This window comes from Zalophus californianus, chromosome 2 (genome assembly GCF_009762305.2).
Source record: "Zalophus californianus isolate mZalCal1 chromosome 2, mZalCal1.pri.v2, whole genome shotgun sequence".
Classification (NCBI taxonomy): Eukaryota; Metazoa; Chordata; class Mammalia; order Carnivora; family Otariidae; genus Zalophus; species Zalophus californianus.
The window spans coordinates 61,101,715-61,127,434 of record NC_045596.1 but is presented as its reverse complement, the minus strand read 5'-3'; the positions used below and the strand labels follow the sequence as shown (position 1 = coordinate 61,127,434).

At 40.4% G+C, this 25,720-nt stretch overlaps 1 protein-coding gene and 1 long non-coding RNA gene across 12 annotated transcripts in view; one reads left to right on the top strand and one right to left on the bottom strand.

The window, feature by feature from the left end:
* Positions 1–5,362: 5,362 nt before the first annotated feature.
* LOC113925668 lies at positions 5,363–24,366 on the bottom strand. The gene is made up of 3 exons (XR_003521017.1): positions 24,114–24,366; positions 6,488–6,622; positions 5,363–5,482 (listed from the first exon to the last, which is right to left on the bottom strand). It is a non-coding gene; the product is annotated as an uncharacterized LOC113925668 (long non-coding RNA).
* The window catches only part of CCDC158 (coiled-coil domain containing 158), a 98,517-nt gene continuing 88,317 nt past the window's right edge, over positions 15,521–25,720 (top strand). For 5 of the 11 annotated variants that reach the window (XM_027600200.1, XM_027600201.2, XM_027600199.2 and 2 more), the window contains exons 1-2: positions 16,209–16,370; positions 21,810–21,852. The gene's annotated coding sequence lies outside the window, so the exon portion shown is untranslated. Of the gene's footprint in view, positions 15,655–16,206; positions 16,371–21,809; positions 21,853–21,951; positions 22,233–25,720 lie in introns of those variants that run through there. The other 6 variants (XM_027600205.1, XM_027600204.1, XM_027600196.1 and 3 more) reach the window with 5 other exon arrangements.

Sequence of the window (25,720 nt, the reverse complement as noted above, 5' to 3'; positions counted from 1 at the left end):
CCCTTTCTTTTTGAAGTTCACAAATGACAGAGGCTTTTTCCTCAACCTCACCTTTCCTTTTCAAGGACATTAAACCTCAAAGAAAAAGACTTGAAAATGATTTCATTTAAAGCCACCCTTTTGTAGTTACTTTCCCCATTCATTCTCCTAAAGGAAAAAATACTTCATTCATTATACTGCCATCCATACCTGGCAGCTTCTAACTGCTTTTGTATAAGTGTACACGCCTTCCCTATGGATGATTCAAGTGTACTATCCTTTCCCTTCCCTGGCAATGGAGGTCACCCCACCTTGAGGGAATAGTGGACATCTGGCTACCAATGTATGAGCTTGTGGGCACTTTTCTCATTGTCCTAGAAAGATCTGGGATATGCATGATCAGCCATTAAATTTCACTTTAGTCTCAACTCTGGTATGGTCTTACTTATATGGACTTTCATCGGTGCTCAAATGCTTGGTGGCAGGCAAAATCAAACCCTCTCCCTGCAAAGACATCCACATTCTAATCCCTGGAAACCATGACTATGTTAGATTATATGGCAATGGGGAATGAAGTTTGCAGATGGAATTAAGGTTGTTAGTCAGCTGATCTTAAAATAGGGAGATTATCTTGGTGGGCCCAGTGTGTTCCCAAGGGTCCTTAAAATTGAAGGAGGGAGGCAGAAATAAGAGATCAGAGCAATGCAATGTGAGAGGGACTTAATCTGCAGTTGCTGGCTTTGCAGATGGAGGAAGGTGATTGTGTGCCAGGGAATGTGGGCGGCCTCTAGAAGCCGGAAAGCGCAAGGACACAGGTTCTCCCCTCGAGCCTCCAGAAGGAACACAGCCATGCTGACACCTTGATCTTAGCCCAGCGAGACCTATGCTAACTTCTGACCTATGGTTTAAGCCACTAAGTTTGTGGTGATTTTTTTTTTCAGATTTTATTTATTTATTTGAGAGAGAGAGCGCAAAAGCAGGGGGAGTGGCAGGCAGAGGGCGAGGGAGAAGCAGGCTCCCCGCTGAACAGGGAGCCTGACGTGGGGCTCAATCCCAGGACCCTGGGATCATGACCTGAGCTGAAGGGAGACGCTTAACTGACTGAGCCACCCAGGTGTCCCAGTTTGTGGTAATTTTTATAGCAGCAGTGGGAAACTAATACATGCTCCATCTCTGGAGATCTGCCAGGCATCTTCATCTCATGGAACTCTACCTCCCACCTCCCCCTGCCTCCTGCTCTGTTTCCTCTATGCTTATTAATGCAGTAGAAGTTACTGAGCACATACTCTGTGCCAGGCACTCCACTGGATCCTGCAAATGCAAGATGAAATAAGACATAGCCCACGTCCTCTTGTTTACTCAACAAACATTTGTGTCCCAGGCTACTCGCGTTAGATGTGGCAGAAATGAAAACCGTCCCTGCCCTAAAGAAGCTCTTCCACTTGAGAAGAGGACCAACATGACTAAAAAATTACGATTTCACATAATAAGTGCAGGTTATAAGAGTATAGAAGAGAGACCCCCTAACACAGCTTGATGCAATCAAGAAAACTTCGGAGAGAGGAAGAAATGGAGCTGGGACGAATCAGTTTGCCAGACAGACAAGAGCTTTGAAGAACCGTGACACTTGAAATGGGGCTAGTACGCATGAGGAAGAGAATTTTACATTTTGTTTCATTTTACTTTTCATTGAAATGGAAATACCTAGATGGGGCTGGTGGCTACCATACTGGACAGAGCAGACTGCACCAGATTATACCCTTGAAAGGAAAGAGATTGCCTTGTCTATCTCCTTTTTCCACTTCTTCCTCACTGGAAAGCAGATGTTGTGGCAAGTCACCTTTGACTGTGCAGATGGGGCATCCCCTCTAGGACGGATATAAGAAAAGTAGAAGGAACTTGGGTCTCTGACATCACGCAGCCAGCTTTCAGTTTGGCTTATGCTCAGATTGTTATGTGAGAGCGATAGGAACCCCGGTATTGTTTAAGCACTTTGTTATTTTGGATCTTTGTAGAGCAGCCAAATCTGTATCCTAATACAAATGTCCCCTAGAATAATAAAAAGCAATAACCATAATCTTTGCTGAGATCTTTTTTGAGCGCCTTTGTGTGCCAGGCACTAAGCTAACTGCTCTACATGCATGGTCTCCTTTAATCCCCATACATTCCGATAAGGGAGATAACGTACCCCCTCATTCTGCAGATTAAATGGAGCCTTAGAGGGGTGGCTCATTAGCAGTAGCATTCGGCCTACCCTACAGCAAACTGTAGTCCAATGTACGGACACATCATACCCTACCACATAAGGCCAGGCAGTTTGGGTATACAACCAGAATTCTAAAATGCAGATATGATATTTATATTTGTAGCAGACATTCTCAGTCATCTACCTAGCACCCATTTCCTCCTTCCTCTTGAGAAGAGAACCCCAATTTATTCAAACAGTGGGCAGAGATTCCTTGACATCAGGAAAGGTAGGTTCCAGGAAAGAAATCCTGCCTGGTCTAAACTAGTCATGATAATCTCATGCCCCTTGGCCAGTAATTGGTCTGAGGAGAGTGGCACAGTTCTGGTTAATGAGATGTAAGCAAAGGTCTGTTAGGGAGGGTGTCTCTTTCCAAACAATAAGCAAAAACCCTGCCCAGAATAAAGATGCAAGACTGGAGGCCTGGCATCCATCATGTAACCATGAAGACAAAAGCCTGGATCATAGGGCTGGCAGAGAGGAGAGATCATCAAAGTCCATATTGATATGATGGAGCTGTGGCTCCTTGCATGGACAGCCTACCTCCAGACTTCTTGCAGTATGAGAAAAACAAACTCTAATTTACTTAGGCCACTATAAGCCAGGTTTTCAGTTACTTATAGCTGAACGCCTTCCTAACTGATACACATGTGTATACATAGATCTTTTGTTTTCTTAGAAAAGGCAAGGAGAAGTCACAAACCTTACAGTGGTATCCTGCACACTCTGGGCTGACTGCTGGAAACCAATTATTCACAGTAAGAATCCATTTCCATCTCTCTCAAAACACACCTTTTTGGGGCTATGAAAACTAACCTAAATAGGTAACAGAGCTTGGGCAAAATGCGTATTTATCCCTTTCCCACCCTCAAACTAAAAGAATTTTCCCCTCAATTACAAATGTTTCTTAAGTAATGCATATGTGTAAAAAGCATTTATGTTCTATTGTTTTAGACAGTTAATATTCTGAAATTTTAAAAGAAATTTCTGTAATCTCTCTTAATCTCTGTAGTCAAAGAGAAAAACAAATGCTAAGCCTAATACATAAGAAGGATTCATTCAGTGGGTTTATCTAATCATACCAAAGAAAAAGAACTGAGGCATGTTACAGATGACTAAGGTTTAAAAACTGGTTTAAATACATAGATATAGAAAAGAGGCAGAAATGGTGTCTTGCGTTTGATTTATACTGAAAGTTGATTTACTTCTCCTTTCTGAGTGTACAAAAAGCAATAAATAATATTTATGTAATCAATTATCCCAGAATTATAAAGAAATTCTAAAATATTCTGGAGGGCTAGCTATTTTCATTGGACAGGAGGAAGAGCAGATAATTTTCTAGTCATATGCTAAATAAAGGTACACATTCACAAACATATACCATGCCACTCCCTTCACCGTGTTGTTAATCTTTAATCTGATTTATAACTGAAAAGATCATGTGGTAGCTGCTTTTACACTATTTCATTCACAAAAAGAGATTATTCATTGAGCAAGCACATTTTTCCCCAGGATTTCATAGACTAAATGAGCCAGACACATTTTTTTCTTTCAAACGCCAAGCCATACAAAATATTTCCAGATATAATCTGAAAGGTATGCAGCAGCAAATTAAGCAATATTCAGGCAATCTCCGGCCTTATGGTTGCATTTTTGATAGACCTGACAGAAGTTTTAAAGTTGAAAAAGCAACGTGAACAAAGACAAGGTTACAAAAAGAAACATACCTTAGAGATGATTAATGGTTCCCCGTGCTCCAGGCCACCTTTCAAAGTAAAGCCCCAAGGAGCTCCTCCCTGCAGGAATGCTTCCAGATAAATGTACCTGCCCTTGGGGGTCCTGTTAGGGTTTAGTGTGGCAGCAGTCGCCTCAAAGTTCTCTGTGGTCCTCATCATGCCCAACACATGATCCCTCCAGTTAAATGTTAAATGCCTGAAGCCGATTCAGAGCAGGGCTTCTATTCACAGCACCTTATTCCATCCTTCAAGACACTTGCCAGCCAAAAAAGAGAGGTTTTGAGAAGGGAATTCTTTCAGATGTAAAAAGTTCTTCTGAGCTTAACTCCAAGATGCTGAACCAGGAGGATTTTTTCACTTCGACATTTCTGAATGTAAATTCTCCTCCTGGGATTCCGGGATCTCACTGAAGCCCCGCGGTGCTATATATCTCCCCACTCCGTTTGAAAAAAAAAAAAAAAAACTTCTTTCTATGTCACTCTCAAGACCACTTTTATTGCGGGCGCACACACGCCCCAAAACTTTTTTTCTGTATATTTCATAGGGAAAATTAAAATAGTCTTACAATATAGCAAGAGAATTGCAAAAAAACTCAAACGAATACCTAATTTCTGATTGATTATCAACCCTTTCTTCCTCTCCGAGTGAAATTTACCATTACAATAGCCTCCCCTCTCCCCAGAAGTAGCTTTAAAAGAAAGAAAGCACTTACTATGCCTCTGCTTGCTTCAGAATTTTCTAACTTGTCCCCAAGAGACAGAGCCGCTGGGCTAAAACTTTTTGCTTATGTTTTTCAGCAATAAGTTCACGGTGTGTTTCTTGCCAAAGGAAAAAAAAAGTTTTTGCAGGATGGAGAGAAAAATGAAAAAAAAAAAAAAAGCGGCATGGTAAATTAATCCTCAGTGGAACAAAAATATCCAGGAGGCAGCTGAGTTCTTTCTTTGGTATTTTCAGTGATGATCAGCGACCGCTGCAGCCACTTGCCTCTTCGGAGAGAAAAAGCAAGGAAGTGAGAGGAAAATGGATTAAGGCAAATACAGGCACCGCAACCTTTCTGCACAGTAAGCACTGCGATGCAGAACTCAGTTCAGCACAAAAACTCGCCCAATCCACACAGTCTTACAGCTGATGAAACGTAGAAAGTTAAAAATACCATACGGATGGCTAATTACCGAGGAGTAATTAGATAGAATAGCCCCCATCTTGTACCAATTAAAGCAGAATCCCTGGGGGTGAGACACAGGCATTGGTATTTTTTAAAACTCTGGGCAATTCTGTTGTGTTGCCACGCTGGAGGAGCAGTGCCTTAAGCAGTTTCAGTAAACAGTTAAGAGACGCGGTGGTGGCACAAGGGCTTTATTTTTTGTTGTTAGAAGAAAATACCAAATGTCATATAGGACCAGCTTCTCATCTTGAAATTTGACTCTCCCATCAAATTTCTGCTTTTCTGACTCAAAACGAACAGGAAGCAGGCTTTCTTCTATATTTTAATTGTTATCTACTCCAAGACTGTTACCTAGTTCTTAAATGAAAAGAAATATACTTAATGCCTGGCAAGTAATAGGTCCTCACAGCTGAAATTCTAAGTTTAGATTATCAATAGAATTTTGGATTGTTATGTGAAATTTAACATTACTGCTTTTTATTAAAAATGTGAACAGTGCAAGATAACTATACATTTTACAAAGAGGTTCAGCCATTAAGTTATGGGAACAATTTAGAATTATTTCCAAGGGATATGTTTGCTAAAACTCTTACTGTTTAAAAAAGTATGTAGTAATGTGAATTATGTTGGAAATTTAGGTTAAAAATTACTGTGGATTTTGATATCAATTTAATTTGAATGTTTGGACTTATAATTAGTGAAAATATAATAGAGAAGCAGACATAGTATGCAAATAAGTCCAGATGATATTTAATGTACAACACACTTCATCTGAAGGGCTCAACAACAATAAAAAAGCTACAATCTCATTTTTATGTAATGACAGTATTTTAGTGGAAAGGTAAAGTGTGTGCCAAATGAAAGTATATGGCAAATATTGTTTGACTCTTAATAGTAATTGATGCAATTTTTATTGCTGCTTCCTTTTGCAGCTTAATTTATAAATTAAGAATAAAAGGAGAAACATCGACTTTTCTTTCACTTGATTATTCAAAGTGCGTGTGTGTGTGTGTGTGTGTGTATACAGTTAGTATCCTAATGAATAATTTTTTTCCGAAAATTATTTTTGTGGCACTTATGATCTTACTCCTAACTCATTTTGTAAAAAATGACATTTTACAGAATCAACATTTAACATTAAAAGTAATGAAGCCGAAAACAAAAGGTAAGGGAAAAAAGAAAAGACAAGCAATGAAGAATACAACTAGCTGCTTATAGACTGATAAAACCTCTATTTTATATTATCATCAAATATATTTAGCACCTAAATACTTGATTAAAAATTGATATATAATCTGAAAAAAAATGTCAAAATTCCTTTGGTAGATATGTATAGCAACTGAGAGATCAGATTTAGAATACCTTTTTCTCCCATCTTCCATTGCTCAGAGTCAACGAATATATCCTTGTTTTTGGAGGTAAACACATAGAGGCCATGACAAGGTTGTCATGACATGGCAAGGCTGTGACATGGTTGAGGCCATGACGGGAGTCCTCCTGCAAACAGCATGAGTGGGCATAAAATTAAAATCTTCACTTAGGAAAGGAATCGCAGCTTAAGGTAGGTCTTTTGCATAATTTATAGCAAAAAGACAACTTTCTATATGGCCAGCATTGTTAATTCCTAGGAAGACCTTCTGCTAGGGCACGTGATTTGGACCCATGCTCTAATTAGAGAATGAAATTAGACCCCCCCCCACTACTTCTCAGGGAGAGAGAAACAACCCTAGTGTCTCAAGATGCTGACAGTAGAAGGGAGAGGATTCTAACAGAGAACAGGGTAGTTTTCTTTCTAAATCTTTGGCTTCAGATTCAGGCTTTCTGAAGAAGGGTTTGTTTTTTGTCTGCTCAGTATCTCTCTGGGGAGCCACGCCTTCACCTATCCTGTGGTCCTGGTGGGCTGACCCTGCTCCTGGTCTCCAGGGGTGGACATATGATCCAGACATCAGCTGCCTTTTGGCTCAAATGATTGGCATATGGAGGGGCATATGACTCAAGCTTGGCCAATATAATAACTAGAAATTTTACTAGAGCTATTAAAAAGGGACATTCTCTCCTATGGGATTGCTAACCTGGTAGGGACAATGCTGAAGTTGCTGGAGGTCATCTCTGCCATCCCAAGCCTGAGAGGGAGGAAGACAACACCTAGGAAATCAGCTCAAGGTATGGAAACAGTGTTTTGGTAATACCACTTGAGGGCTGGGCCCAACTATACCTCATTTAAGCCAGCAATTCTCCAACCTCCTGGTCTCAGGACCACTTTACACTCTTAAAAATTATTGAGGACTCCAAAGAAATTTTGTTTATGTGTGTTAAAGCTATCGGTATTTACTGTATTAGAAAATTAAAACAGAAAAGAACAGTTAATATATTTATTAATCACTTAACAATAGAAAAGCCATCATATGTTAAACAGACTAACATATTTTACTGAAAACAACTATATTTTCTCAAGCAAAAAAAAATCACTGAGAAGCATGAATTTGTTCTACATATTTGCAAATCTCCTTAATGGCCAGTTTAGTAGAAGACAGTTGGATTCAACTATCCACTTCTGCCTTCTATCTGTTTGATATCACAAGTCAGGTAGCCTCTGGAAAGCTCTACTACACACTTTTGAAAGAACAAGCAGACAAAGGCCAACAGTGTCTCAGTTATTATGAAAATGATTTTGACCTTCTGAACCCCGAAGTGTCTCAGGGACTCCTTGAGGCCCCCACACCACACTTTGAGAATTGCTGCCTTCACCAGATACAGCCATCCTTAAAGGCACCACACTCCTAGTTATAGGAGATCATATTTATTTGTCCTTTATTTGTCCTTTAAACAGCTGGAGTGGGGTTTCTGCCACTTGCAGCCGAAAGAGTTCTAAGCAAGGCATAATGAAATCCTTTGTGGTTTTTCCTAGTTTGGAAGAAAGTTTAGGGACGCTTAGTGCAATTTCAAAGTCTCTCCACCTTATTTTCTCTCTTTCTACTGCTTCCCTTCTTTCTTCTTCCTCTAATTTAGATTTATTCCTTTTTTAAAAATCGAATTGGCTTTCTTCAACAATTCATGAGTGGGGCAGCAACCCATCTAGTGAGTAGAACTCCCAGAACGACTCCTATTTTTAACCAAATACTTTCTTCATGGCAAATAGATTCACAACAGCTCACAACTTCCCTTTCTGTCTCCACCTGAAAAATTCCCACTACTGGTAATTGAGTGTATGTTGCCCTCTTACTGTGAGCACGGCCCCAGGGGAAAAATAGTTCCATCATATTGATTCTCCCATTTGCCTGGCATCCCTATACTAAACACTTTTAAATGTAATTTGCCTAAATCATTGTGTTGACTCAGAAACCATGCATCACTCTATTTGTTAACATCACTTAAAAACTAATTTGTTCATTTCAAAATTCTCATCTCTTGATTTTAATTTTTCACAGTAATGTTTAATGTTTTTATCTTTATCTTTGCTAGCATTTTAAATATGACTTTTAACTTACTGGATTTTTTTTAATGCCTCTAAATTTAATATTTCTAAGATTGAAAAAGCTACTAGATTATCTCTGAAAATAAAGTAGGAGTGACATCTAGTGGCTCTTCAGGCTCACTAAATAATCATTGAAGTAACTGCAGATAATAAATTAGAGGTTTAAAAGGTTATTTAGTCTTTCTTAGAAAGGGCATCTCAGAATTATCCCAAATAACCAAAACCCAGCCTTATTTTAGAGTTTGCAGAATCTTTAGGCAACCTTTCAGGGGCAAAAAGAATCCTCTCTTTGTGTGGCTCCTTCTTAAAATTAAGGACGACTTTCCCAGCAGACCTCCCCTCACCTCTAAATGCCAAGAAACCTCCCCTGAAAACAGTCACTTGGAAGAGAAATAAAGCCCAAAGATGAGTATAAAATAACCCGGGATCTCTCCGCTAGAACTTCCCTTGAAGCAGCGTCATAGCTTTGGAGAATGTTGTGTTGAATACCCAAACACAACTGAGATTCTCTGAGAAAGGAGCAAGGAGAGATAGATGTTAGGTGTGCAACTTATAGCATCTACTTATCCTAACGGTTGTTGCAAAACTATCAAAACAATCAATTTAAATCTTTTGGGAATGATCAAAATGTTCTGTGTCTCAACTGAGGTGATAGTTTCACAGGTGTATACCTCTGTCAAAACATCGACTGGTACACTTTCAATGGATACAGTTTATTAAATGGAAATTATACCTCAATAAAGTTTTTAAAAAACTCAAGGACTCAGTCAACAGAAGGACAAACAAAATGTGGCGTATACATACAATGGAATATTATCCAGCCTCAAAATAGGAGGCAATTCTGGCACATGCTACTAGGTGGAGGAACCTAGGGGACATTATGTTAAGTGAAATAAGACAGACACAGAAGGACAAATACTATAAAACTCCATGTATTCAAGGTGCCTAGAGTAGTCAAATTCACAGACAAAAAGTAGAATGGTGGTTGCCAGGGCCTGGAGAAAGAGGAATGGGGTGTTAGTGTTTAATGGGTACAGAGTTCCATTTGGGAAGATGAAAGAGTTCTGGAGAGGGATGTTGGTGATGGTTGTAAACAATGTGAATATACTTAACACAACTGAATTGGGTACTTAAACATGGTTAAAGTGGGGGCACCGGGGTGTCTCAGTCAGTTGAGCATCTGACTCTTGGTCTCAGTTAAGGTCTTGATCTCAGGGTCATGAGTTTGAGCCCCATGTTGGGCTCCACATGTGAAGTCTACTTTTTTTTTTAAGGTTTTATTTATTTATTTGACAGAGAGAGAGAGCACAAGCAGGTGGAGCGGCAGGCAAAGGGACAAGCAGGCTCCCCGCTGAGCAGGGAGCCCAATTCAGGAATTGATCCCAGGACCCTGGGATCATGGCCTGAGCTGAAGGCAGACACTTAACCCACTGAGCCACGGGGGCGCCCCGTGTGGAGCCTACTTTAAAAAAAATGGCTAAAGTGGTAAATTTTATGTTAAGTACATTTTACCACAATAACAAATGTTTTTTTTTAAAAGTACTTGCAAAAAGTAAAGAAACATTGTTAAATATGATACTATAAATAATCAGTTCATTATTCATCACTTACCCTTCCTGAACAAGGTTGTGGGTAGATGCCACAAAATTGCCAGATGCATAAAGAACCAGAAAAGACCTGATAGCACATACTAAATATTAGACATCTGACAGAAGTTATAAATGATACAGGAATTATTATGGTAGGTTATTATTTAAAAGCTGGTAGAGGCGTGCCTGGGTAGCTCAGTCCGTCAAGCACCCAACTCTTGATATCAGCTCAGGTCTTGATCTTGGGGTCATGGGTTTGAGCCATGCACTTAAAAAGTAAATAATAAATACATAAATAAAAGCTGGTAAAAATATATCCATACACTTGTTTTATTTCTTAGATAAGAAGTAAAAGATCTTCATATACTCAGCAGACACATTGGATGGTTACAATAAAGGGTATAGTTTTTCTTTCCTTTGGAAAAAACAAAGACAACTTCAAAGACACTGGTAATGACGGTGATTGACCTCAATGGCAGAAACGTAGGCTAGAGGAGAAAAGACGATCTGCCTTTATTTTACTTCCTATTTGACCTCTATCTCCTACTTCTATCCTCCTTTTTCAATCTTCTGTAAAATAAATTGTCCTGAAAACAAACTCAAGAACTTGTATTTTTTTAAAAAACTCATTTCAGCGTTGAAAGAGAGAGTGACTGGGGCATCTGGGTGGCTCAGTTGGTTAAGCATCTGACTCTTGATTTCAGCTCTGGTCATGATCTCAGGGTCCTGGGATCGAGCTCCGCATCAGGCTCCACACTCAGTGGGGAGTCTGCTTGGGATTCTCTCTCTCCCTCTTCCTCTGCCCCTCCCCCTACTCGTTTTATCTCTCTCTCTCTGTCACTCAAAGAAATAAAAATCTTTTTTTGTTGTTTTTTAAAAAGAGTGACCACAAATTAACCTTCTAGGTAGGTGGAAATATTCTACATTTGATTGGAGAGCTTGATACTAGGTGTATACATTTCTCAAAAGTCATTAATCTGTATATTTAAAATGAATGAATTCCATTGTACATGATGTATATACCTCAAAGAGGTTGATTTTTTAAGAAAGATTCTTTGAGAGAAAGATAGAGAGAGAGATTGAATGTGGGGAGGAGGTGATGCAGAGGGAGAGGGAGAGAGGGAATCCCAAGCAGACTCTTCAATGAGTGCAGAGCCTGACACAGGGCTCAATCCCAGGACCCTGAGATCATGACCAGAGCTAAAATTGAGAGTCAGATGCTTAACCACCTGAGCCAGCCAGGTGCCCCTCAATAAAGTTGATTTTAACCTCAATCAACTCTAAAGAGTAGAAACTTCCGTGCACTTAGGAAGGTATATGAAAGTCTTCTTTTACAGCTAGTTTCAAAAGAAACCCTTAATTAGAAATTGTTCATCTTCTTAGTCCACCCTGCTGAGAAATGTTCCTAGAAATCTACTCACATCTATTCCTGGGAAGCAGGGGGGTCTTCCCTCCTCTATTTCAATTTCCATCCATCCCACACAACCTCTTGCTTGCTTCCACAGCACTTAACCCCTTCTAATATGTTAACTAGGTTATCATGATTATTTATGACCTGTCTCTTGCAACTAGAATGTTAAGTTCCATGCGGGCAGGGTTTGGTCTGTTTTGTTCACTGATGTTCCTGATATAGAGTTGGTGTTCAATAAATATTTGTTGAATGAATTTAGGCTTTCTCATTAAATGTATTTCTTATGTTCTGAAGAATGTCAGAACATTAACTATATGGTCTTTAATATTCTATACTCTATCAACTTGCAAAAATTATTGGAGATGATTTGCCATTTATTTTCTCTCCACTGTATACTGAATCCCTTCTTTGTGTCCACATTGTACCAGGCACTGGGGAACTAAGGCTGTCAGATAAGACTTAACATAGAAAATCTTAAACCATAATCAGAAAGGGAAAATATCTACACTAAAAATCCAAGCTACTCTGTCACTCTGGTCTAGCACTGCATTTAGTTTTGAAAATCTTTTGCAAAGATCTTTTAAGTTCAAAGTCATAAAGGACCACAATGGTTAAAAAAAAATTAGATAATCTACACTACATATTTTTAACTATCACCTATTTACAAAACTGTGTTTTAGGAAACAAGATCTTTTTTTTTAAATATATTTATTTATTTATTTATTTATTCATAAGAGTCAGAGAGCAAGAGGGAGAGAGAGGCAGAGGCAGAGGGAGAAGCAGGCTCTCCACCTAGCGGGGAGCCTGATGCGGGGCTCGATCCCAGGACCCCGGGATCATGACCTGTGCTGAAGGCAGACGCTTAACCATCTGAGCCACCCAGGCGCCCCAACAAGGTCTTTTTTAAAACTAAGCAAATCATGAATTAAAAATTTTAAGTGACCCTACATATATATCATGATTATGATGTATGAAGTACTTTTCTGGTACAATTTTAATAAATGCTTTTTTTCAAAGATTTTATTTATTTGAGAGAGAGAGAATGAGAGAGAGAGCATGAGAGGGAAGAGGGTCAGAGGGAGAAGCAGACTCCCCGCTGAGCAAGGAGCCCGATATGGGACTTGATCCCAGGACTCCAGGATCATGACCCGAGCCGAAGGCAGCCGCTTAACCAACTGAGCCACCCAGGCGCCCAATAAATGCTTTTATACTAAGATTAAGTTCTTTGATTTTATAGAATCATAGTTCTTTTTTTCTTTTAGTTAGAAAAATGTCTTGCAATAATTTCTACATCTAATATTTGGCAGATGAAAATACTAATGCTCTAAAAGGTTAAATGGCTTGCCTAAGGTTATTTAGTTAGTGTCAAAGCTCAGACCAGATTGGGTTCCTTATTCCTGAACCATCCTTGAATCAACCCACCCTTCTTAATTGTACTTCATAAAGGCCAGCAGCCATTTGGATTGACAACAATAAGAAGGGTACTGTCTCCTTGAAGGCAGAAACTGGAGCTTTGTTATAAACCAACACCCCCCCTCACCCCAATGCCTAGCGCAGAGTCTGGTCCAGAGTAGGAAGCCAGTGAAGGGAGACAAATAACAACCCTGGACCCAGACATGGACTCTTACTAAAGAACTCTTGGTGACTTGGGCCCTATGTGACTAGAACCCCAGCCTTCTCCTGTTGGTGCCCTCTGCTCAGGCCTCACTGGCCTCTTGGCTGATTCTCCAAATACACCAAGCATGTGCTTGGGAAGTTCCGTCTACATTATACATATGGCTTCTCCCTCCAGTCCTATGTCTCTGCTCAGTGTCACTTTATCAATGAGGCACTCTTAGAGCACACTATGAAATGGCACCTGATAAAATGTTCAACTTTTCATGTTTGTGGGCCCTGCTCCTGGGCTCCCAGGGAAGCTATACTTTAGCATTACCAAGGTGAAAATGACTCGGCAAAACCTCAAAGCATGGGCTCTATTTCTGCCCCACACCACACACTGTACTTCTGTTTTGTTAAAAATATAACCATAAAGGAGCATTTCAAACCTAAAGATAAGAAAAAGAAAAAAGACTTCCTGGTTCCTGTAAGATTAAAGTCATACGGCCTTGCACATACTAAAAACATAACATAAAGCCTGTAACTTTCTGGAATGTCCTTCATCATGATGATTTGCAACTCTTTATGTGAAAAAAAAAAATCCATATATAACTCTGTACTAAGCGTTCTTTTCCTGGAGCACTCTCTTCTTTGTGAAGATGGTGCATCCCAGGCAGCTGTCTTAACTTGAGCTCGAATAAAATTCTTTTCCTTTCTCTTTATAATTTTAAAAAAGACTTGTTCATTTTGCATTGACACACCCCACACTCCCTAATTTCCTTACCCCGTCTCCATAACAATATCATTGTCAGACATATCTGAACTTGTCCCTTTGTCCCTTGGTGCATTGTTCATCTTCCTCTAGAAGAAGGTAAACTTCATGGGGCACCTGGGTGGCTCAGTCGTTAAGCTCGGCTTAACGTCATGATCCCAGAGTCCTGGGATCGAGCCCCGCATCGGGCTCCCTGCTCCGCGGGAAGCCTGCTTCTCCCTCTCCCACTCCCCCTGCTTGTGTTCCTGCTCTTGCTGTCTCTCTCTCTGTCAAATAAATAAATAAAATCTTAAAAAAAATAAAATAAAGAAGGTAAACTTCATGAGGATAGGGACTTTATCTGGTTCATGGCAATATTTTCAACACTTTCACATGGCATGTGACAAGTACTTTATGAATATATGTGAAATGTCTGAGTGAATGTTAAAGGAAATCTGGACACCTTCATCTTTAAATTCTCTATTTGAAAAGGCTAAGAAACTTTTTAATTCAGCATAAAAAATATTGAGAAGTAAAACTTCAAGACACTTCAAAATGCAGAGAATTGTATAAGAAAATTCAGTACACATAATCTCCTACATATATGTGGTTTTAAATAGGGGTTTCTTTAAGTTTATTTATTTTTCTTAGTAATCTCTACACCCAACGTAGGCTTGAACTCAGGACCCTGAGACCAAGAGTCACATGCTCCTCTGACTGAACCAGCCAGGTGCCGCTAAACTGTTTTATACAGTTCTAATTAACAAATTATGTTAATTAAGGACTTCAAAAAGACAAGAAAAAGGAACTTAGTTCTTAGGGTCCGGCATACAAATATAAACATAAGACTCCAATGGAAATCCTGTATTAGTAACTAAAATATTTTCTTGCCATAACACTCATGCTTTGATGGAATAAGGATTAAGACAAAAAAATTTAAAATTGCTTTCTGTTTAGCTACAAAACCTAAAGCATTTAGGGGCGCCTGGGTGGCTCAGTCCTTAAGCTTCTGCCTTCGGCCCAGATCATGATCCCAGGGTCCTGGGATCGAGCCCAGCACGGGGGCTCCCTGCTCGGCAGGAAGCCTGCTTCTCCCTCTCCCACTCCCCCTGCTTGTGTTCCCTCTCTCGCTGTCTCTCTCTGTCAAATAAATAAATAAAATCTTAAAAAAAAAAACCTTAGAGCATTTACCTTTCCACTTAATACGGCTGCATTCTCTATTAAAATACTTAATTCTACAGGTAATCTTAAATCTCTCTGGGTCAGTAAATGAAATAATTTAAATTATAGGTCTGATCAAAAGCAATCTTTAGTGGCACTTAATACTATTTTATTAAAATCCCTAGTTACATTAAGTAATGCAAGATTTATTATTTCCAATCAATTTAGACAGAAAAAGTTATTCGCCGTAGGTGTCTGTGTAATGTGACTGCTAATAGTATTAACAACACGGATTGCATCCATCACACTCAGGCCTTTTGGAGTCCTTCCGTTTGAGCACTGATTTGGGCAGGATTGAGAGGTTTGAGTGTGCAATCATTTGATCCCATAAATTCTATGTTAGAGATGACGACAGAGAGCAACTGAAACACAGCGGAGGAAACAACTCTCCGTAGGCCAGAGGGTCAGCTATCCTGGGAACACACTTGAACCTTGAAAGCCGTTCCAGACAGAGGATCAGCATACGCAGAGGCAGAGCTGCAAAATGTGAATTCTGTTAACTTGAAATGGCCAAATGGGAAATGAAGGGTGGGAGCGGAGAAAGGGTCAGAAGCTGAGGCAGGGTGAGGGTGAGGCCGGGTGAAGGCCTGACAGGCCCTACGGCAGGGCTGGGCTTGACCCTTAGCGATTACGCAGACGTAGGATTTGTGTGGGTCTGTAAGAATTTGAGATTTGCGGGACAACCGCGGGAATGGTCTGGGGGCGTTGGGGTGCACGTGTTGGGGGGGAACAAGAGGAGGACGGGGAGACCGGTTACGGGGCTGAAAAAAACAGTGAGAGGCCTTGAGTAACGGAGAGTACAGGTGGTGGCCCGAATCCAGGGTCGGTGCTGGGGCAGGACTGGCCGGGTTTGACGTACGCAGCCCCCTTAGTCAGGGCTCCGGGTGGAGGCGGCCCGGCGGGTGGGGGCGACGGCGCTCGGTTGCCCCGGCGACGGCCCCTGGGGGGCGGAGTCGGGGGGGGGCGGGAGGTGCCCAACGGTCGCCCGCGCGGCTCGCGTGGAGCGGGTGGAGGCCAGAGCCCAAGCGCCGCGAGGGGCGGGCGCGGAGGTGGGGCGGCAGAGCGCCCCGCGCCGCCGCCGCCGACGAGGAGGAGCCGCCGCCGCCACCGCAGCCGCCGGGTCGACGCAGGTGCGGCCGCCGCGCCGCCGGCGCCCCCCGCGGGGATGCGGCCGGTCTCATAGAATGAGGTGTGGGTTGCAGGTACGGGGGCGGGGCGGGGCGCGGGGACGCGTGAGGGGTGGGTCGTGCTCCGGAGGACCCGGAGCAGCGCATCTTCATTTCTGGAACCTTCCAGGCTTTGTGCTTGTTTCGCACATGGCAGATGCCCAATAAATTGTTTCTTGAACGGAAGGCACTGCTGTTGTGTTCGGGGATCGCAAGACCTCTGGGGACAGGGGCTGTAACTCTGGGACCAGAGGGCCTTGTGCAAAAGTATTCCACTCTTGGGGGTAATAACCGTGGATCCTGTCCCAGCATTACCCGCTAACTCTTGTTCCTACTCCGGTTCTCATAGACACGGGGATGGGTTGGGGAAGACATGGAGATAAAGAGGAATGTCTAGCCTTGGACAGGGATCAACCTGGCATCCACAATGGGATTGTAATAAATGTTGTGTAAGGGCTCTGTCCACTGGAGCCCTCCCTGTAAGTGACATTAAGAATTTGGCTCTGCCCCATTATCAGCATCAGTTAGAAACGCTGAGTTCGCAAATGAGTCCAGCCTTTTCCACAAAACTCTGTCCCACATCAGCACTCAAGCTGTTCCAGGATTTGTTCCTGCATCTTGGTGTACCTTAAGGTCAAGGGAAAGTAGAAGAAAAATGAAGTCTGTCACTATTTCTCAGGGTTTTTTGACTTGGCAACCACTTCTTGCTTTCTCTATCAGCTGATGATTCAGGAAAGAAAGGGCCAGTGCCCACCATGAATCACAGAGACTAGCTAGGCAGGACTGTTTCTGGGTGTAAAGTAATGGGGTGGGGGTCCTGGTCCCTGGTCCTTCCAACCTCCTACCACACTTACTGTTTTTAATCTTACACAGTTATCTATTTGTGTTGTGCATAAGATGTTTTTTATGCCATAGAGATATTATACTCTCCAAATAAATTGAGGGCAGAAATGGACAATTTATTTGGTATGTGCAAAGTGATTACTATTGTGTTTTACAAAGAAGACTTGGTGTTGTCTAGTATGTTAGAATCACGCACTTTAAAACTGCACAATTTATTAAATCGGGCCTCTGTGAACCACATATTCCCAAACCAGGTGACCCCAATCATATGGTATAGTAGGTTGAGTAAGAGCCACTCAAAAATATCAGGTCCTGGTCCCAGGAACCTGTAAACGCTCTAGGGAGAAAAGAGTCTTTACGTATAATGAAGTCATATAATGAAGTCAAAGATCTTGAAATGGGGAAATTATCCTGGATTATCTGGGTGCACTTTTTTAAATGCAGACACAAGTGTCCTCACAAGAGAAGGACAGAGGAGGGGCGCCTGGGTGGCTCAGTCGTTAAGCGTCTGCCTTCGGCTCAGGTCATGATCCCAGGGTCTTGGGATCGAGCCCCACATCGGGCTCCCTGCTCCGCGGGAAGCCTGCTTTGCTTCTCCCTCTCCCACTCCCCCTGCTTGTGTTCCCTCTCTCACTGTGTCTCTCTCTGTCAAATAAATAAATAAAATCTTAAAAAAAAAAAAAAAGAGAGAAGGACAGAGGAGATTCGATACAGAAGAGGAGACTAGAGTACCACCACAGAAGTAGAGGTCAGAGTGATGAAACCATAAGTCAGTTTGTAATGCCAGCATCCAACAGAAGCTCAAAGAGGCAAGGAATAGATTTTTTCCTAGAACCTGCGGGGAGAGCACAGCCCTGCCAACAACCTTAATTTCAGTCCTATGAGACTGCTTTTGGACTTCTGGCCTCCAGAACTGTGAGAGAACAAATGGCTATTATTTTAAGCCACCAAGCTTGTGGCAGTTTGTTACAGCAACTACAGGAAACTAATCTATATGTTAATTGTTATAAATCACATAAAATCAATCCTGTATTGATGGAATTTTAAAGCTCTCCAGCTGGGGCAATGACAGGTGTAGTAGTGGAGACTACCAAATATCTTCCTGAACCCTGTAAATCTCAAGGAAAAGACTTGAATAAGGAATTTGGCTAGAAGTGAAAATAAATTAGGTGCATAGGAAAGAACTAGTCTAACACTTAAAGCAATTTTTGGACTCTCATTTGTATTCCTATTAATATATCACTGTATTTGCTCTGGTTAAGAGAATAAAGGTAACTTAAGCTTGGTTCTTAGCTAATACATTATTGGATATCCATCTTATGTATGTTAAATTACAGTTGCAGACACCTGGGGATTGAGGTCCAAGCCTAGGGAAAGTAGGCAATACAGTTGTGCTTCCATGGGTGGGGATGTTAAAATCTGGCTAAAAGTAACCTCTGGTCATCTTGAAATTAACACACTTTGAAGTTTTCATGGTATAGGAAAAAACCAGTGTTGAGGTTTAATTGATTGACTTCCAGGACCCAGGCAGCTAATATGCACCCCCACTCTTACTCCACAAAACATAATGACAATGAACCTACAACGAGTAGCCAATCTGCTTTCTTTCTGACTTGCTTTTCTGAGGTGTAATTTATATGCCCTAGCATTCACTAATTGTAATTGTAATAGCATTCTCAAACCCAGCACCAACCCACTTTTGACCCCTGGTGCACTCTGGAGTTAGGTTTTAGTCCTTCTGCTGGGCTACTCCAGTGGCCTCCTAACTGGCCTTTACTTCCCCTCAGTGTGTTTTTCACTCGCCCCTGATTAAAATCCTCCAGTGGCTTTCCACTGCAATTAAAATAAACCCCAGCATCCTTTTCAAGGCACCATGAGTTCTACCCCTTGCCAAACTCACCAACACCTTCTCAGGATAATTTAGGAAAGAAACTGATAAGAAGCACTCCTTCGGGCATGATACACATTTGTCTGTCCATAAGCAGGCCTCTCACCCCCCTTGTCTACGTGGTAGCCTCACTGCTTCCTTTCTGTCAGTCAGCAAACACTAAGCCCTTTTCATCTCAAGGCCTTTGCATGTGGTATTTCCTCTTAGGAGCTTCCCCAGTCCCCTGTGGGGGTGACTCCTTTTTGACATTCAGCTCAAATATCACCTCCTCAGAAAGGCCTTCCCTGACCTACCTTAACTAAAGTAGCCTCAACTCTCTGTATACCACTCCCTGTGCTATTTTCCTCATTGCACTGAATCCCTCTCCAAAATTATATTTTTGATTTGTTTGGTTTTTTTTAAAGATTATTTATTTATTTATTTATTTATTTATTTATTTATTAGAGAGAGAGCACACAATCTGGGGAGAGGCAGGCAGAGGGAGAGGGAGAAGCAGGCTCCCTGCTGAACAGAGAGCCTGACATGGGGCTCAATCCCAGGACCCTGGGATCATGACCTGGGCCGAAGGCAGACGTGTAACCCACTGAGCCACCCAGGCACCCCTGATTTGTTTCTTTAGTGTCTCTCTTTCCCCACCGTAATATAAGATCTGTGAGGGAAGAAATTTGGTCTTGATCTTAGCTTCATCTCTAGTATTTACAAAAGCACTATTCATAGCAGCAGTACATTTTTAAGCTATCAGAATGCCAGCAATGGTAAGTAATAATTATTGAATGCTTCCTATGCGGCAGGCCCTGTGCTGAGTGCTTTGTATGCATGAATAATTTAAGTGAAGCTTATTACTTTTGATGTAGAAAGAGTAAGGAGAGCATGTCCTCCGAATATAGTAAATTATTGTTTTCAGAGGCATTAGGCAGTTTTCTTTCTCTTATTACTGAACACTGATTTTAGGGACTGGATCAATGTACATTGCTACCAGCAATATAGTATTGAACTTCCACTCCCACAACCCTAAAAACTGAAGTGGAGGTTTTTGCTAAGAAGGAGAGGAAGAGCTAAGAGAGGATTATAAATAAAAGCAGAATCCTAGAAGAGCAGTATACACTCAGGATGTAGCAGGTAGACTCTAGTAGAGGCACATTATGTGTCAGGGGAAAGGCAGGAGATGAAGCCGGGAGGTTGGTTAGGCCAGATCCTGAAGGGCTTTGGGTGCTAGTTTTAGTTCAGACTTTAGATTTTGAGTAAGATAGGGTAAAAGGATCTGATTTTAAAGGAAATTCTTAAAGATTGTAAGAAACTGACACTAGAAAGATCCCTTTGAAGTATTTTGTAGTAGGTCTGGGAAGAGCTGATTAAAGCATGAAAGAATATAGAAGTAAAATTAACTAAATTTCATATTTGAGCACTCCTTCCTTGTGACTTAAGGATGACACTTAAGTTGTCTTTGCTGAGTTAAAAGGTATTACAGAGATAGATTCGACAGAATGTGGTGACTGATTGGATGTGGGGTTTGAATAGATGATGAATAAAGACATGGAAGTGTCTTAACTTGGGAAGTTGGGTTTATGGTGTCTTTATCTGACAACACCTTAGAAAGCAGATTTGGTGGGAATATGAAGAGACAGATGTGGGATAAGATGAATTTAAGATGACTGTAAAAATATATGCAGAGGTGGTAAGGAACAGCTCTATTCATTAAAATTTATCCAGAGCCCCAATTTTTTTTTTACAAAGTTGCATGAAACCTGCTGGCAGGATTGGCCCCATCTGGCTCTGCTGTTGACTAAAATCGCTTGTGAGAAATCATTATATTTTTGGTCCTTTTTCCGCTGAATGTTTTCCATAGGAAGGCATATAACGTCCAAGTTGGAGAAGATTTTAGAGATCTTCTAATCCAACACTCTGCCCTTGAGAGGGTACCCAGTGTCAATTGTCATCCCAACAAATGCTCATCCCCTCTCAGCTTGAATACCTCACAAGGAAGTTCTCCACATATTCATTAAAGGTGCTGTAGCTTTTAGAAAGTCCATCTCCACCTTGTACTAGAACCTGTCTCCCTCTGTTGATTAATCCTAATTCTGCACAGAGAATATTGTCATTTATTTTTCCAACATGGCAACTGTTCACTTAGTTTCCCCTGAGATATGCCAAAAATTCTGGTTGTTTGTCATCTCAGCTTCACTGCTTAAAATTTATAGACCTATTTCTGACTCACCAGATAGGAATTCTGCCTAGCAACTTTTCTAACCAAGCTCAAGAGCTGTTGCCTGGTCAAAGCATCTCCAAGCATTGAAAATCAATTTAAATGGTCAGAAGACATTCAGGTGGTCAATTTAAGTCAGCTCGGACTATACCTAGAAAGGTCTGGTCTGGCAAGGTCTGGGCAAGGTTTTACTTGGTGTGTTATCTTGAATGCCAGTGAGATCTGTACCATCAAAATTAGCATTGGACCAATAGGGAGCATGTACTTGCACGGGTTCTGTTGTACAAACACAGCCTAGGTAAGTGCCATAGGCTATTAATTCAAATATACTTTCATATATAAGATAAGCCCAAAGGAAAAAGAACTTAAAGGCTTTTGTGGTGGTGGTGGTTATGTATGTGTGTATGTGTGTGTTAGGTATTGTCAGGATCTCAGGTGATGAAAATGAACTTGTGAACTAAACTTTAAAAAATAATACAATTTAGATAATAAAGTATGGTTATATGTTAATACACAAATTTTGAAATATTTTCTTTTGCAGGTGTTAATAGGATAAGTGAAAATAAGAATATCCATATATTAAGGTATCTCTTGTTTTACTTTGAATTATATTTAAGAATTGTGAACATATACAAATGATATACTAATTTATTATATCTATGCCTATATCTAATTTATTTTAGAGCCTGAAGCCTTGAGCTTGATGAATGCCTTGGCTGGAATATCTAAGATAATAAAGCTACAAGGGCTTTCTCTCTGTGGTTTTCAAACTCTGTTCAGCAGAGCATCTGCATTCCATAAAGCTGTCTCTGGGGCAGAGAGGAGGGTGTGTAGTTGGGGCTCTGATAATATAAAGAAAGGCTTCGTCTGCTTCAAAAAAGTTTGGAAAACAACTGCATTCTCATTTAGTAATGGTGGAAATTGAGGCTTAGAGATATGAGAAGATTTGCCCCTGCTCTCACAGGTAACCAGTGATAGAATTAAGTTTCCCAATTTTAAATCCTGTCCTTCTTTCATACTGCCTCTTTACAAGATAGTATTATGTACTGGTGAAGTATAGCTTAAATAGCTTACTTCTCTATTAGATGATAATAGTACCTGTGTTTACTCAATGCAGTTTAAACCCACTTTCTTTGATGTTAGCGGACCTATATGAAACTTAATAGCTTCTTTCTAGATGAATAGGAAGATATAGCCATTTATTATGGGAAAGTGAGTTAGTATACGCTGCCTAAATTATAAAGACAGTATTGTTCATGTTTTACTATCCTGTTATATGATACTATATGCATATAGATTGAGGCAAGTACTATATAGTAAGGCTGCACACGAGTTATCTTTTCCTGTTCTTTTGAGGTGCACACTCTTTATTTCCATCTTACAGTCTTATAGGTTAAATACTGTTGTCACAGTCACAAAGCCAATAGATCACAGAGCTAGGATTTGAACCCTGATAGTCGAGGAACAACATCTAGAGAGAAAGAATGTGATTGAGAGAGCAGACATTAAGAGCCATGTGAAGTTAATGAGCACTTCACAGTAACTCGAGCAGGGAAGGCAGTGTTAGCATCAACTGTTCTCCTCATTGCATTTCTGAGATTGCACCAGTGTACGTATGTTGTATTCAGGTCAATGTGGGAGTGCCTTAGAAATTCCTAAGGAAAACATATCTTCAGACTCGTTCTTTGAGAGTATGGACCAATTTTATAAAATCCCCAGTCTCAGGCTTCTGTGGAAAGTGGGATGGTTCAGCAGCCTAGGGGCTTGAGTCATTAGTTGAGAAATCTAGGAATCCTCCACAAAAGTCTTTTTGTGGTCTGTGGTTTCTAAGGCCTTTTTTGCAACACTCCAATCAAATAACCAGAGTAGAATCTTTACCTAGTTGTTACTTGTCAGAAATTCAAGGCTCTTTTCAGTGTGAATCTATTCATAATTTTAAATCCAGCAGAATTGTTGGTAGTAAGTGTTGGGCATACCCAAAGAGGCCAAGATCTCAGCTTTGTACTTAGAGATTTAATCAAACATATGTAAGTTATGTGTTATGATCCCCAAATCAACAAAATGCAGCATTTTAACAACTTTATGTCTTATTGTGGCCAAAAAAGCTTTCTTTTGCCAGAAATCCTTAATAATTTAATAAGCTTTATGCCCGAAAATAGGAAAAATGTTTCAATTCTTAGTGTCATGAAAGTAGAGAAACACTGAGTGATTTGACCAAATTGAGGATATGGTCAGTCTAAAATTATAAAAATGTGAATTGCAAATACCTTTTTAAAGACAGATTTCATTAACCAGCAGCATTGGCAAATTGAAGTACTAAACATCTTTAAAAAATAAATGTTCATTTAAAAATTCTTGCTTAAGTAAATAAACCTATGCTGTTTTCTTTAAACTAGTAATTTTCTTTTCTTTTTTTAAACTGTTAATTTTCTAAGAAAAAAATTTTTCCCCTGAAGGGCTGCCACTCTTCAATGGCCTAAAACCTATCAGGGGATACTGAATTAATGAGTTTATTACATTCATCATCTTATCCAAAATAAACAAATGATTGGGGTTTTTTTAAGGATTTATGTATTCATTTTAGGGAGCGAGAAAGCACAAGTTGGGGGAGGGACAGAGGGAAAGAATCTTCAAGCAGGCCCCCCACTGAGCGCAGAGCCCACATGGAGTTGGTCCCACGACACATGAGATCATGACCTGAGCCAAAACCAAGAGTCAGATGCTTGACTGACTGAGCCACCCAAGTGCCCCCATACTTGGTTTTTTATATCAGGTTATTCTAAAGTCAAATCTCCTCCTTTCTTCTCTTATCTATTCTCCAACTTTTAGTTTCAGTTCTGCTTACCTTACTCGTGGGTTCTGTTTCCCAGAAACTTTGGTATCTAGCAGAGCAAATCAGCGTATAACTCCCAACACTGGGCTGTGATTCTCCCGGTCCTGCTCATTCCTTCATATTTTTGATCTAGCTGTATTTTATAATACTAACAGTACTCAGTAATTTGAATTTTCTAAGTGTCTTTCATCATCCTGAAGAATCCCCAAATGCCATTTTAGTGTGTAAGTTATATCATACAGCAAACATTTGTGATAAAACTTGTTTAAATGAGAGCGTCCCCCCCACACACACACCATAGCAATCTTCTATTGAGAACATTTGAATTGCCTAGCAATCTTGATTAACATTCCATTTGTTCTAATTCTATATGGAATGTCTCCCTACCTATTACTTATTTCCTAAAAATGATAGTATGAAACACATTAAGGTAGAATTTATCTAACTGTAGTTTTGACAGATGGCATCTAAGTAATCAAAAGGGAGAAACTGTGAGTGAAATAAAAAGGAATTCTGTTCAATAAAAATTCTCTTTAGCTCACAGGGTTTAAAAAAATGTTTACCACTGTGCTTACAATCATGAATTACTATAAAAATGATAAGCAATATGTCATATGTGACCTTCCTCTTTCCATCACGCCTTTGGTTTTTTTAAAGAGAATCAGGATTCTGATTCATTGATTTATTGTTTTTCTGTTTTCTACCTCATTAATTTGTATCTTTATTATTTCCTACCCTGTGCTTTCTTTTACTTTTTTTTCTTTTTGTGTTAGAAATTTAGTTCACTTATCATCATTCTGTCATTTTTATTGAAATAGGTGTTTAAGGCCAGGAGTTTTCCTTTTTTCACTGCTTTACTGTCTCTCAGATGCTTATGTAGTGTGTTCATTGTCATTATTTTTTGGAAGTTCTTTAATTTCCCTTTATATTCTCTTTATCACACAAGTTAATAGGAGGTCTTTGAATTTCCAGGTGGAAAGGCCTTTTTGCTTTAGGGTTTTCATTTCAAAAATGAAAAATGGGGTTTTCATTTCTACTTTTATGACTTTGTGACCAGAAAATGTTTGTAACATTTTTACTTTATGAGCCTGCTGATCTCTTTTTTTTTTTTTTAAGATTTATTTATTTGAGAGAAAGAGTGCGTGTGCACAGGGGCGTGGAGGCAGAAGCAGAGGGAGAGGGAGAGAGAGAATCTCAAGCAGACTCTGCGCTGAGCACTGAGTGCAGAGCCTGGTGCCAGGCTCGATCTCACCACCCTGAGATCATGACCTGAGCCGAAACCAAGAGTCCCATGCTCAACTGAATGAGCCACCCCGGCGTCTGTGGAACCTGCTGATCTTTTATTTGTGTCCTAGAATATCATTGGTTTTTGTCAATGTTCCTTCCATGTGTGCTTGAGAGGAAGGTATATTCTCTATTATCAAAGTGTTGTGTTTGATGTATATTGAGAAGTCTACCTTAGTGATGATTTCATCTAAATCTTTTATATCCTTTCTTACTTTTTGTCAGCGTGACTTATCTCATACTGAGCAGTCTGTTAAAGTCTCCTCATCACTGTGTTTCTCGTCCTTAACGCATCTCCTGTAATGTATGTTTTATCTAAGGTGGGTGGTGTGTTA